This window comes from Myxocyprinus asiaticus, chromosome 16 (genome assembly GCF_019703515.2).
Source record: "Myxocyprinus asiaticus isolate MX2 ecotype Aquarium Trade chromosome 16, UBuf_Myxa_2, whole genome shotgun sequence".
Lineage (NCBI taxonomy): Eukaryota > Metazoa > Chordata > Actinopteri > Cypriniformes > Catostomidae > Myxocyprinus > Myxocyprinus asiaticus.
Genome location: NC_059359.1, coordinates 19,875,982 through 19,889,655, shown reverse-complemented (window position 1 = coordinate 19,889,655; position 13,674 = coordinate 19,875,982). Strand labels below are relative to the sequence as shown.

The following is a 13,674-nucleotide window of genomic DNA, read 5'->3' as shown; positions in this document are numbered from 1 at the left end:
GAAAACTATTTCTTTTTTGCCACTTTTGACCTAATATTGACCTTAAGACATGCCAGTCTATTGCATACTGTGGCAACTCAAAAACAAACACAAAGACAATGTTAAGCTTCATTTAACGAACCAAATAGCTTTCAGCTGTGTTTGATATAATGGCAAGTGATTTTCTAGTACCAAATTAGCAATTTAGCATGATTACTCAAGGATAAGATGTTGGACTGATGGCTGCTGGAAATGGGGCCTGTCTTGATTTGATCAAAAATGACGCAGATGGTGCTGTTTTTTTACATCAGTAATGTCCTAACAATACGTTGAGCCCATATCTCAATCTTGGAACATCCTATTTGCCAACATGCTTGAAAAACGGTGCGCCAGTGTACTTAGGAGAATTGGTGCTGTTTTAAAGGCATAGGGTGGTCACACCAAATATTTGATTTTGTTTTTTTTTAAACTGCTTCATTCTGTTCTAAAGACTAGTCAGAGTAACAGAAAGAATAATTTATTTTATAAATCAAATCCATATAGGACATTTAATAAATGTTAAGTAATTTACAATTGTTGTTTGGAATTTAATTATCATTGAAGCTCAGCAGGTATGAAATATCACCATTGAAATAAAATACGCCATAAATGAGAATGCTAGCAGTGGACTGCTGCAGGTTAAATATAGTTTATTATTCAGGAAATGATATTCTCATTATAAAGAGCATTTGATTGGACAAAATGAGTGAGTCATCTATATTTTTAGTCTGTATTTCCGAAAGAGTGAGACTGTAAATTTAAATGTGTATATTTGCCATATATTTGGTCGATACAGGTATGCCCGCTCCAAAATCACATCATTAGTTGAACAATAAACATTGGCTGAGTTCAGAATGGCATTCAACCCATAATACTTACTACTTATGCCTTAAGGCAGAAATAAAGTAGTATGGTACTATGCAATACAAACTCTGCCACTGCAATATTTGGAATTACCTGGTCGGGATAGAGCAATGTTTTAAGTAGAACTAAAGATGAAGATTGAGAAATCAACAGCAATTTTTATATCTACAATGAAATTACAAAATCAGAAGATTAGACAAAATATGTCAACCACCTTCATGCATATTCAGTATTTTCATACACCTGAAATTAACATAATACACACTTTTAAATGGACCTTTTGACAAAAAAGACAAAATGTTTTTAAATTCTAAAATACACACACAAATGTGATAAAATCAGCTTCCACTGTATTTTTATGCATCATTTCTAACCTACAATGACACATTTATTCTCTGCCTACTGTACATGCCAAAGAGGAAAAAACAACAACAAAAAATACACTTTTTAATTACCCTTATAAACACTTTCTCTTTGATTTTACTAATAAAAAGAAGTGTAGCACAAATTATTCGTTGATGTACTGTACACAAGATGTTTTTAATTCCTTAGTAGTATTAAACAAATTATACAATACATAGTGTTTACGCTATTATGTATACATACATTGTGTGTGTGTATATATATATATATATATTATTGTATATTATTATAATTATTATTATTATTATTATTACACATTATGTATTTGATGAACGACTACATGTGGTTACATTATGTGTTTCTGTTCTTTGTCCACAGGTTTTATGTTAATACAATATAATTAATTATCTGCGATCATATTTCTACTTTACATATTTTTACCTGTTTTGTCCACAAAATATCACAGTTGCACTGAACTGACAACAGCCTCCTGGCGCTAGAAATTATATTAATACCCATAATTATCCCATGTAATATCACAAAATGACAAAACAGATATTTCAATTTAGTGACATCACAACATTGGTGTGGTCACATTTACCTTTGCACGGTGAAATTCTGCAGGCGAAATACAGACAACTACGTGTCCACTGACGCGTGGTGAGCGAAGCAGGCTTTCCCTTACAAGTCCGTAATTTCAATGCTGCATCATTGCTGACGCTAGGGGTTATCTCCACAGGTGTAACCAATCTTGTTACACTTGCAGAGATAACCCAAAGTGTCAGCATTTTATTCTATTTTTTGCTGGTTTCACATGCGCTCAACCTCTTCCCACACCTTCTTCGGCCACGGAATTTTGCCATGCAAAGGTAAATGTGACTGCCTTTACACAGAAAATACAACAAAATACATTTCACATGGTTGTATAAGTTAAGAGGTACATTTGCAAAGTGTGTACATGATTGGATTGCTTTCCCTACACTGCAAACGACGGCCCCCTTCATGCTTGCTCTCTGCCTGGTGTTGCCGTTGTAGCCCGGCAACATCACCATGCATTTGACATGTGAGCGCGCCAGCAGAAACATGTGGCTGTACAGTGATGCCATCATGAGAAGCATAGCAAAGAACATGGCCACCAGACACACCACCACAGGCTTGGTGTCGGAGTAGATGATGAAGATAATCCCACAACCTGTAGAAAAGGACCAGATGCTGCCGATTATAATTCCTGCTTGCCATACGGTCATTATTTTATGGTAGCGCAGAACATAGAAGATAGTCACATAACGATTCACCGCAATCGCTAACAAAATGCACATAGATGCCACCACTGAGATACTGATAAGAGAGTAAAAGACATTATCCATCTGATGGATAAAGTGATCCTCAATCACCAAACTCCTATTGGCCAGCAGATGAATCACTATTGTCTCCTATGCATTGGATACACTCACCAACATATCAGCCACTGCGAGGCTGCAGACGGAAAAGTACATGGGTGAGTGGAGGTTCTTGTTCCTCATGACAGTTCTCAAGCAGGCTGATTAGGCCCAGTGTGAGGAAAACCTCAGGTTCGATGTGCACCCGCTCACAGGCCAATGACACACTCGACTTGTGCTTTGCAGGGCACCTGTATTGACAGCATTGAATGCAGTAAACACATAGGGAACAGGAAACAGGACCTTCCAAGGAAACCTAGGAAATCCTTCAGATATGCTGGGGATTAGGCCAATTACTGATCTGATCTGTTTACACTTACATCACAACAAATCGCACAGTCTTAACAATGGAGGTCAGCATGGAGTCAAGAACACAGACCCAGTGAGTGTGTCTGCTCTTGAACTCCTGCTATGTTGAGGTGGACAAACCAAATGCAGACATCCTTCCAACCATTCATGCCTTTACTGCCATAACTATTAGGGGTGATGGCAGCCTAATTTACTGCTGAGGGATCCTCATAAATTCTTTGCAGATTTTATCCTGGTAGGAGCCTCATTGTCACTGAGCAAGGCACTGAACTCGCAAGACTGGCCCTATAATTACTGTACTGGAAGCCACTCAACATGGTAGCCAACTACTCTTAAGATTTCCTCTAGGAACAGGTATGCAGATCATTACCACAAGTAAACTCAAGTCACCTATTGAGTAAGGCAGATCATTATGACAAGTGAACTCAAGTCACCTATTGAGTAAAGAAACATACTTTTTATAAACTGACACTAGAAAAACAGTCAATAAAATGGAGTTGTCTTGGAGTTGCTATTTTTTGTTGCAATTAAAAAAAATGATATACACAATAAAGAAAAACCCAACACACATACAACAAATCGACATTTAACATTCAACCCCCACTAATATCCCTCCCCATTCACCAATCCCACCCTGACACCCAACTATCACCCCTGTGGTCACACATAACAACACACACACACACAAAAAAGAAAATATAATAAGCATACATAATTAAACTAAACTTCAGTCTCCACATCCCCTCCCCAAGAGTCTCCCAAATATGCTAAATAATTGCCACATTTCTTAACAAACAAGTCCCAAAACCCCAGCCTTCTACTTGCCACCTCCTTGAAAGCTGCCACCCTCCCCATCTCCACACATCACTCCAAAAATTAGGGTGCTCCATCCGACTTCCATCCCCTTAAAATAATTTGCCTGCCAATCATGAGACTGGTCAGAACCCAATTTTTTATGTGATTATCCCCCAAATTTATGACTGCCCCATCACCCAAAATACAGAGTCTGGGACAAAGTAAAATTTGAGTGCCCAAAACGACACACATACCACTCTGAACCTTCAACCAAAATTCTTGGATCTTAACACACCCCCAAAAAGCATGGGTTGTGTCTCCATCTTCTGATTGGCATCGCCAGCAGGTGGGTGTGTTGTTAAGACCAAGCCTATACAATCTAGAGGGGGTCCAATAGAATCTATGTAAAATCTTGAATTGCATAAGGTGCACCCTTGCATCTCTAGATGCAGACTTGACATTTTTTAGAATCCTAGCCCACACTTTCTCCTCCAATCCCAAGTTTAAATCTTTCTCCCATAATCTCTGGATAGAAGTTAAAGCTCAGTCCTCCAGACTCTGAATTAACAGGGAGTAATACACTGATGCCTCATGACCTTTTCCAAAAGCAGTTATCACCTCTCCCAGAGTATCTGCTGCTTTTGAGCTACTCCCAAAATAACAGCAGGTGATGCAGCTGTAAATACCTATAGAACTGAGATCTGGGAATCCCAAAATGTTCAACCAAATTTTCAAAAGATCTCAACACTCCACTCTCATATAGGTCACCGAGTGTAGTAACCCCCCTCACAATCCGCTCTGACAGGCAGAAAGGGGACCTATCAATACATAATTTAGGGTTCAGCCATATGCTCGAGGCAGCATTTAAATAAATGTCCGAATTACACACTCTGGACACTTTTGTCCATACCGAGTCCGAATGCGAGATAACGGGGTGTAACTTAACTTCTCCAATTAGTTTGATAGAAAGGCTTTGCGATGGCAAAATAGGGGCAAGAACTTCCTGTTCAATACAAAACCAGGGAGGGGCTCTCTCAGGTGGAAGCGACCAATGAGCCCAATGTCTGAGACCGAATAAATAATAAGAAAACAAAATCTTGTGTATGCCTAGCCCACCTTTAACAATCGGCTTATGTAATTTATTAAAATGTAATCTGGGACATTTACCATTCCAAATGAAGGACTTCGATATGCTATCAAATTATTTGAAATAAGAGAGGGGAACATCTACAGGGAGAGACAGTAACAAGTAGTTAAATTTTGGAACACAGTTCATTTTAATAACATTAACCTTCCCAATCATAGATAAATGTAATGAAGCCCACCTGCCCACATCGCTCGAAAAACTTTTTATTAAGGGGTCAAAATTAACTGTAACTAAATCAGACAAATTTGCTGGGAACAAAATGCCCAAATACTTAATGCCCTGTTTGGGCCACTGGAAGGTGCCTGGCTGGAAAGCCATTACTGGGCAGTACGTTGTCAAAGCCAAAGCTTTGGATTTAGACCAATTGTATCCTGAGAACTTAGAAAAGGAATTAATAATTCTATGGAAGCAAGGCATAGATCTAATGGGGTCGGAGACGAATAATAATATATCATCTGCGTAAAGCAAAAGCTTATGCGCCACACCTCCCGCCACCACCCCTGGAAAATCCTCTTCCCTTCTTATCGTGGCTGCTAATGGATCCAGGGCAAGACAGAACAATAATGGGGAAAGAGGGCAACCCTGCCGGGTGCCCCTATCCAGAGAAAAATAATCTGAAATTAATCCATTTGTTTGTACCGCCGCTACCGGGTGTCTATAAAGTAACTTAATCCATCCAATAAAAGTATTCCATACTGTATATTTTGAAAATCTTAAAAAAATATCCCATTCTACCATACCAAACACCTTTTTCGGCGTCAAGTGAGATAGCCGCGACCGGAGTCTGATCATTCGCCACTGACCACATAATATTGATGAAATGCCTAGTGTTATCAGAAGAGCTGTGGCCCCGAATAAACCCCACCTGATCTATTTGTATAAGAGATGTCATAACTTAATCGGTTAGCCAAAATTTTTGACAATATTTTTATGTCTAGCTGGATCAGGGAAATTGGATGGTAACTCTTACACTCGCTTGGATCTTTGTCCTTTTTAAGAATCAGACTGATCCGGGCAGTGTTGGGAGGGTTACTTTTGAAATGTATTCCACTACAGTTTACAGAATACATGCTGTAAAATGTCATTTGTATCATATTCCGTTAGATAACTCAAGGTCAGTAACATATTCTAAATACTTTGGATACTTATTCAGCACTGTTAGATTTTTTCACTTGTTTTGTACAGTAAAACAAAATACACATGCTAAAAATACATTCTCTGAAAAACCTAAATATCTTATGTAGTGTTGTTTCTAAAACAAGATCAATCAAATTGATCTTGTTTTAAGGATTTTTAGATATTTTTACAGGAAAACAATAAAAGATTATTATCAAGAATATGATTTTTGCCCTAATATCAAAGGTCTTACTAGAAAAGACGAAATTATGTGAATTTTCTTAATATGATCGTGCCTGGTAACGTGCATATAAAATGGCTAGAAATAGCATTTTAGCTTAGCGTGAAGCTGACACTTTACACAGGTTTATTTCTATTTCTTCTGCTCCAAATTTACTTCAAACTTACTTCTCTGTCTTCTCGTATGAATGTAACACATCATAAGAAAGTGTTTCACCGCTGTTCAAATTCACTTTGGATCACATCATTTATATGTATGAATGTTTTCCATCTGAAAGGACTAAATATAAAAATGAAACAAATGACAATAAAATGCAAAGTAATCTCTTCAGTAATCAAAATACTTTTTGAATGTAACTGTATTCTAATTACCAATGATTAAAACTGTAACTGTACTGGAATACAGTTACTTATATTTTGTATTTTAAATACGTAATCCCATTACATGTATTCCGTTACTCCCCAACCCTGGATCCGGGCTTGTGCCGTGGTTGGCAGAAGCTTTCCATTCTTTAATGATTCTGTATAAACTTCTAACAAAAGTGGAGCCTGTTCTGTAGCATAAGATCTAAAAAATTAAGCTGCAAAACCATCTGGCCCCGGAGCCTTGCCTGTAGGCAAGGCCTTAATTACCTTGCCAAGCTCCTCCAAGGTTATCTCAGAATCAAGAGAATTTTTTTGCTCATTCTTCAATTTAGGGAGTTCTAATGGTTCCACAAAGTTTCTAATGTCTTCATCAGTAGACAAAGTTGTGGGACTATAGAGATCAAGATAGAATTCTTTAAAAGCATTATTAATATCAATGGCTGAGGTAAAAATTTCACCACCAGTAGATTTCACTGAGGGAATGGTAGAAAAAGACTCTCTCTGCTTTATATATCTAGCCAAATGCTTCCCAGCATTGTCCCCCAACTCAAAATATGACTGTCTTGCCCTGAATAGCCAAAACTCCACCTTGCACGACAAAATAGTATTATATCTGTATTTCAATTGGGTCAATTCTCTGAGGCCATCAGACGACATTCAGCACTTCAGCTCTGCCTCGGCACTTTTAATATTCCCTTCCAACTCCACGAGTTCCTGTGCTTTGTATTTTTTGATGAATGAGGCATACTGTATGATCTGACCCCTAAGAACCACCTTAAGTGCTTCCCAAGCCATGCCCACAGAGGATACTGAGGTCCAGTTGGTCTTCAGATAGACACTGATTTCAGCCTTTAGCATTTGTTGGAATTCAGGATTTTGCAAAAGGGATACATTTAAGCGGCAACTATATTAATTTATTTTTCACCGTATGTGGCAACACCTCTAAACTCACTGGGGCGTGATCTTAGACTAAAATGTTTCCAATTGAACAATCAACAACAGATGAAATGAGGGATTAGATATAAAAAAATTATTCTAGAATAAATCTTATGGACTGATGAAAAAAATGTATAGTCCCTACCAGTTCAAAAGTCTCAAAATAGCCGAAAGACCAAGATATTTACACATCCTGTGAAGCGTCACTGATAATCTAGGGGGCTTACACACTTTTGCTTCACTATGATCAAGGACTGAGCCATCAATAGATTAAAGTCTCCTCCCAATATTATATCATGAGGGGTGCCAGCGGCTTGCAACATCCCTTCAAGATCTATAAAAAAGCCCTGATCATCAGCGTTGTGTGTAAATATTAGCCAAAATCAACCTTTGCCCCTGATTTTCTGCTAAAACAATAATGACTCTTCCTAATTTATCTTTAATCTGTTTGAGACATTTGAATTGTAGATGCTTACTTATCAATGTAATGACTCCCAGCACTTAAGAAAACATGTCCACCCCATATCTTCCCAAATTTTTCAGCTTCCTGCAGGGAAATATGCGTTTCTTGAAGAAACACTATATCTTATTTTTTACATTTAAGAAAAGAAATAACTTTCCTTCTTTTTATGGGGTGCCCCACCCCATTCACATTCCACGTGGTGAGAGACAATCTGCTCATAGTAACATTTGACATTTTGACATATTAGAAAAAATAGATTGTGTCAAAAACAAAATTATAAAGAGCACATTCCAACATTAGAGCAACAAACAAACCCCGAACTTCCCCAGAACAAAAAACAAAAAAACAAAAACAAAAACAGAAAAAAGAAAAGCCCCAATTGGCATCCATCCCTCTAAACTCAAACAGTCCGTGTACGCCTACGAGAGCCCCCGCGACACTTTTGCCATCGGATTGCTCGAGTCTGGTGTTTCTATAAAAATTTTGTGAGACTGAATTACACAACAGAAAATAATCTATAAAACAAACTCCAGCCAATGAGGCATAAGCACAAAGAACATGTAGATTCATCAACATCCTCCACAAAACAAGCTCCAGTCACTAGCAGAACCAGCACAAAAAAACAACAACAACAAAAAAATGCCCATTTGGCTGTTACATGAGTGTAACACATGCCCTAATCACTCTAATGATTTGCAAGAAATATTCCACAAAACAAACTCCCTCCAATAGGAGGCATAAGCACAAAGAATGTGCAGATTCATCCACATACTGTCCCGAAGGAGTATTATTCCAGAAAACAAACTCCAGCCACTGGGCGGAACCAGCACAAAAAAGAAACAAAAAAGGCGTTCAGTTTCCTCGGACAGTCAAGTGAATGTTCAGTGAGTCTGGCCCACTCGGCTGTTACATGAGAGCAACAAATGCCCTAATCACTCCAATGTTTGCAGGAAATATTCCACAAAACAACCTCCATCCAATAGGAGGCATAAGCACAAAGAACGTGCAGATACATCCACAAACTGTCCTTAAGGAGTGTTATTCCATAAAACAAACTCCAGCTGCAAGGCGGAACCAGCACTAAAAGAAACAAAGAAGGTGCCCAGTTTCCTCGGACGGTCAAGTGAATGTTTAGTGAGTCAGGTCCACTCAGCTGCATCGAGAGCATCACACAATGACTTACTCATTCCGTTGACTTTATGAACGACATCACTTTCTGTGGGCATGTAAATATTTTGCGGCCATCCTTAGTATCTATTCTCAATTTGGCCGGGAACATCAATGTAAAAGTAACCTTCTGTTGATGTAAGAGTTTCTCTCTTGTCGAATTCGCAAAGTTTGGGAACAAGAAAATGCTGTGGTTCTTCCAAGAAAGACTTCCTTTACTCCTCGCGCAACACAATATCTTTATCGGATGATCCCAGAAATTTGGCCAGAATTGATCTGGGCCTGTTTCCTTCAGCGGATCTCCGAGCCAGAACTCTGTGAGCTCGCTCGATTTCCAGCTTATGGCCTGTTATGTCGAGCAGACTCGGGAAGATCTCGTCTAGGAATTTCACCATATCTCAGCCTTCTTCGTTCTCAGGAATTCCAACAATTCGGACATTGTTTTGCCAGTTACAATCCTCAAGGTCTTCCAAATTTTCCCAAATGCGCTCCAAGTCCGTCTTGGTCGATCCGTTTCTCGACATCCCCCATTCTTGTAACCAACTCAGAGAATTTTTTCTCCATGGCAGTGATCGATTGACGTATTACAGCAAGATCTTCCGAGTCAGCAACGACCTTCACCAGCATTGCCGACATGCTTGACAGTTGACGCTGAATCTCTCCCACCACACCGTCTAAACTGAGTCCCCAGTCTGAGGCCCTGTCAGGGGTATCAGCTTGAGCATGTACAGTGCATCCGGAAAGTATTCACAGCGCTTCACTTTTTACACATTTTGTTATGTTACAACCTTATTCCAAAATGGATTAAATTCATTATTTTCCTCAAAATTCTACAAACAATACCCCATAATGTCAACGTGAAAGAGGTTTGTTTGAAATCTTTGCAAATGTATTAAAAAAAACAAAATGAAAAAAAAAAAACACATGTACATAAGTATTCACAGCCTTTGCCATGACACTCAAAATTGAGCTCAGGTGCATCCTGTTTCCACTGATCATCCTTGAGATGTTTCTACAACTTGATTGGAGTCCACCTGTGGTAAATTCAGTTGATTGGACATGATTTGGAAAGACACACACCTGTCTATATAAGGTCCCACAGTTAACAGTGTTACCAACAGTGCAAGGGTACAAAAAAATGTCTGCAGCATTGAAGGTCCCAATGAGCACAGTAGCCTCCATCATCCGTAAATGGAAGAAGTTTGGAAACACCAGGACTCTTCCTAGAGCTGGCCGCCCGGCCAAACTGAGCGATCAGGGGAGAAGGGCCTTAGTCAGGAAGGTAACCAAGAACCCGATGGTCACTCTGACAGAGCTCAAGCGTTTCTCTGTGGAGAGAGGAGAACCTTCCAGAAGAACAACCATCTCTGCAGCACTCCACCAATCAGGCCTGTATGGTAGAGTGGCCAGACGGAAGCCACTCCTCAGTATAAGGCACATGACAGCCCGCCTGGAGGACTCTCAGACCATGAGAAACAAAATTCTCTGGTCTGACGAAACAAAGATTGAACTCTTTGGCCTGAATGGGAAGCATCATGTCTGGAGGAAACCAGGCACCGCTCATCACCTGGCCAATACCATCCCTACAGCACGGTGGAGGCAGCATCATGCTGTGGGGCTGTTTTTCAGCGGTAGGAAATGGGAGAATAGTCAGGATTGAGGGAAATATGAATGCAGCAATGTACAGAGACATCCTTGATGAAAACCTGCTCCAGAGCCCTCTGGACCTCAGACTGGGGCGATGGTTCATCTTCCAACAACACAATGACCCAAAGCACACAGCCAAGATAACAAAGGAGTGGCTATGGGAAAACTCTGTGAATGTCCTTGAGTGGTCCAGCCAGAGCCCAGATTTGAACCCGATTGAAGATCTCTGGAGAGATCTGAAAATGGCTGTGCACCGACGCTCCCCATCCAACCTGATGGAGCTTGAGAAGAATGGGAGAAACTGCCCAAAAATAGGTGTGCCAAGCTTATAGCATCATACTCAAAAAGACTTGAGGCTGTAATTGGTGCCAAAGGTGCTTCAACAAAGTATTGAGCAAAGGCTGTGAATACTTATGTGCATGTGTGGTGGGTTTTTTAATTTTTCTTAATTTTTTATTTTTTTATAAATTTGCAAAGATTTCAAACTTCTTTCACGTTGTCATTATGGGGTATTGTTTGTAGAATTTTGAGGAAAATAATTAATTTAATCCATTTTGGAATAAGGCTGTAACATAACAAAATGTGTAAAAAGTGAAGCGCTGTGAATACTTTCCGGATGCACTGTATGAAGTTTCCGATGCCTTATAGTTGCCATCAGTTCATCCTCTGAAGTAAAAAAAACTGAAGTGATGTCTGGCTAGCACCGGCTGAAGTTTGTCGTCATCTCTCAGCGACACGTAGCAGTGGAGTCCGACACCAAGCAGGAACGGAACTGGATCCGGCAGGCTCTGGTAACCTTGGGATATGAATCCTGAGGTTGAGACATGGAAACATATAGAATAATATTAGCGTAAATGCCATTACATTTTATGCAGAACTATAGATCATGATGGGTGTTTCTGTTTCCAGCAGACCTAACTAAAGCATCCTAATTGTGAGTTAATGGATAAATTAGGTGTATGCCTGGCTAAATAGATGAGTCTTTAGTCTAGACTTAAACTGAGTGAGTAAGTCTGCATCCAGAACAGTGTTAGGGAGACTATTCGATAGTTTAGGAGCCAAATATGAAAAGGATCTACCTCCTTTTGTGGATTTTGATATTCTTGGAATTATTAACAAGCCAGAATTTTGTGATCTTATTGAATGTTATGGAATATAGCATGTCAGAAGGTCACTAAAGTTCTGTGGAGCTAGACCATTTAAAGCTTTGTATGTAGTTAACAGAATTTTAAAATTAATATGAAATTTAACAGGTAGCCAATGTAACGATGATAAAATGGGGCTAATATGATCATATATCTTGGTTCTAGTCAGCACTCTGGCAGCTGCATTTTGAACCAATTGAAGTTTATTTATTGAACTTGCTGTACATCCTCCCAGTAATGCATTACAATAATCTAGTCTTGAGGTCATGAACGCAAGAATAAATTTTTCGGCATCAGCAACAGAGAGCATGTGTCGTAATTTAGCTATATTTCTCAGGTGGAAGAATGCTGTTCAACAAACATTGGAAATCTGATTTTAAAAGGACAGATTGGTATCAAATATAACACCTAAGTTCTTTGCAGAAGACGATGACGTAACAGTACATCCATCGAGAGTCAAATTATATTTTAGTGGCTTATTTTTAGAGGTTTTTGGTCCAATCGTTTGTACGTCTGTTTTGTCAGAATTGAGTAGAAGGACATTTCTGGCCATCCAATCTTTGATTTCATTGATACAATCTGCTAATTTGGAGAATTGTGAATTTTTGTTGGGTTTAGAAGAAATATAAAGTTGGGTATCGTCGGCATAACAGTGGAAACTTCTTCCATGATTCCTGATAATATCTCCCAGGGGAAGCATATACAAGGAGAAAAGCAGAGGTCCTAAAACTGATCCCTGTGACACTCCATACTTTTGTTTGATTTGACAATTCCTCGTTCACACAAACAAAGTGGTAGCAGTCTGATAAATAGGACCTAAACCATACTAATGCAAGTCTACTAATGCCAACATAATTCTCCAGCCTATTCAAGAGAATGCCGTGATCTATCGTGTCGAAGGCAGCACTAAGATCTAAAAGCACTAGAAGAGAAATCCAGCCGCGATCAGATGATAAGAGCAAGTCATTTGTAACTCTGATAAGTGCAGTCTCTGTACTGTGATGGGGCCTAAATCCTGACTGAAATTGTTCCATTTCTCTGTAGAAATGAACATTGGGAGGACACGACATTTTCTAGTATTTTCGAAATAAATGGTAGATTTGAAATTGGTCTATAATTAGCCAATTCTCTAGGATCAAGCTGTGGCTTCTTAATAAGCGGTTTGATAACTGCCTTTTTAAAGTTTCTCGGGACATGTCCTAAGGATAGCGAGGAGTTAATAATATTAAGAAGAGGTTCTGAGATTGCTGGGAATACCTCTTTTAAGAACTTAGTTGGTATTGGATCTAATATACATGTTGTGGCTTTTGATTTTTTTTTATAAGTTCTGTTAGCTCTTCATGACCTATGACAGCGAAGGATTGAAGTTGCTCGTGAGCAAAATTATGAGACACTGTTTTCTGAGGTACTGTGACAGTTGATTGCATAGTTACAATTTTATTTCTGATTATTTCAATTTTATCAGTAAAGAAATTCATGAAGTCATTACTATTGTGCTGCAATGGAATATCTAGTTCAGTCAATGTTTTATTCCTAACCAATTTAGCCACAGTGCTGAATAAACACCTAGGATTGTTGTGGTTATTTTCTATGAGTTTGCTAAAATATGCTGACCTGGCAGCTTTCAGTGCCTGTCTGTAGCTACAGACACTATCCTTC

The 13,674-nt window shown here is 39.0% G+C and overlaps 1 pseudogene; it reads right to left on the bottom strand.

Annotated features, from left to right (window-relative positions):
* Nucleotides 1–651: 651 nt before the first annotated feature.
* Nucleotides 652–5,376, bottom strand: LOC127454522 (melanocortin receptor 5-like; annotated as a pseudogene).
* Nucleotides 5,377–13,674: the final 8,298 nt, after the last annotated feature.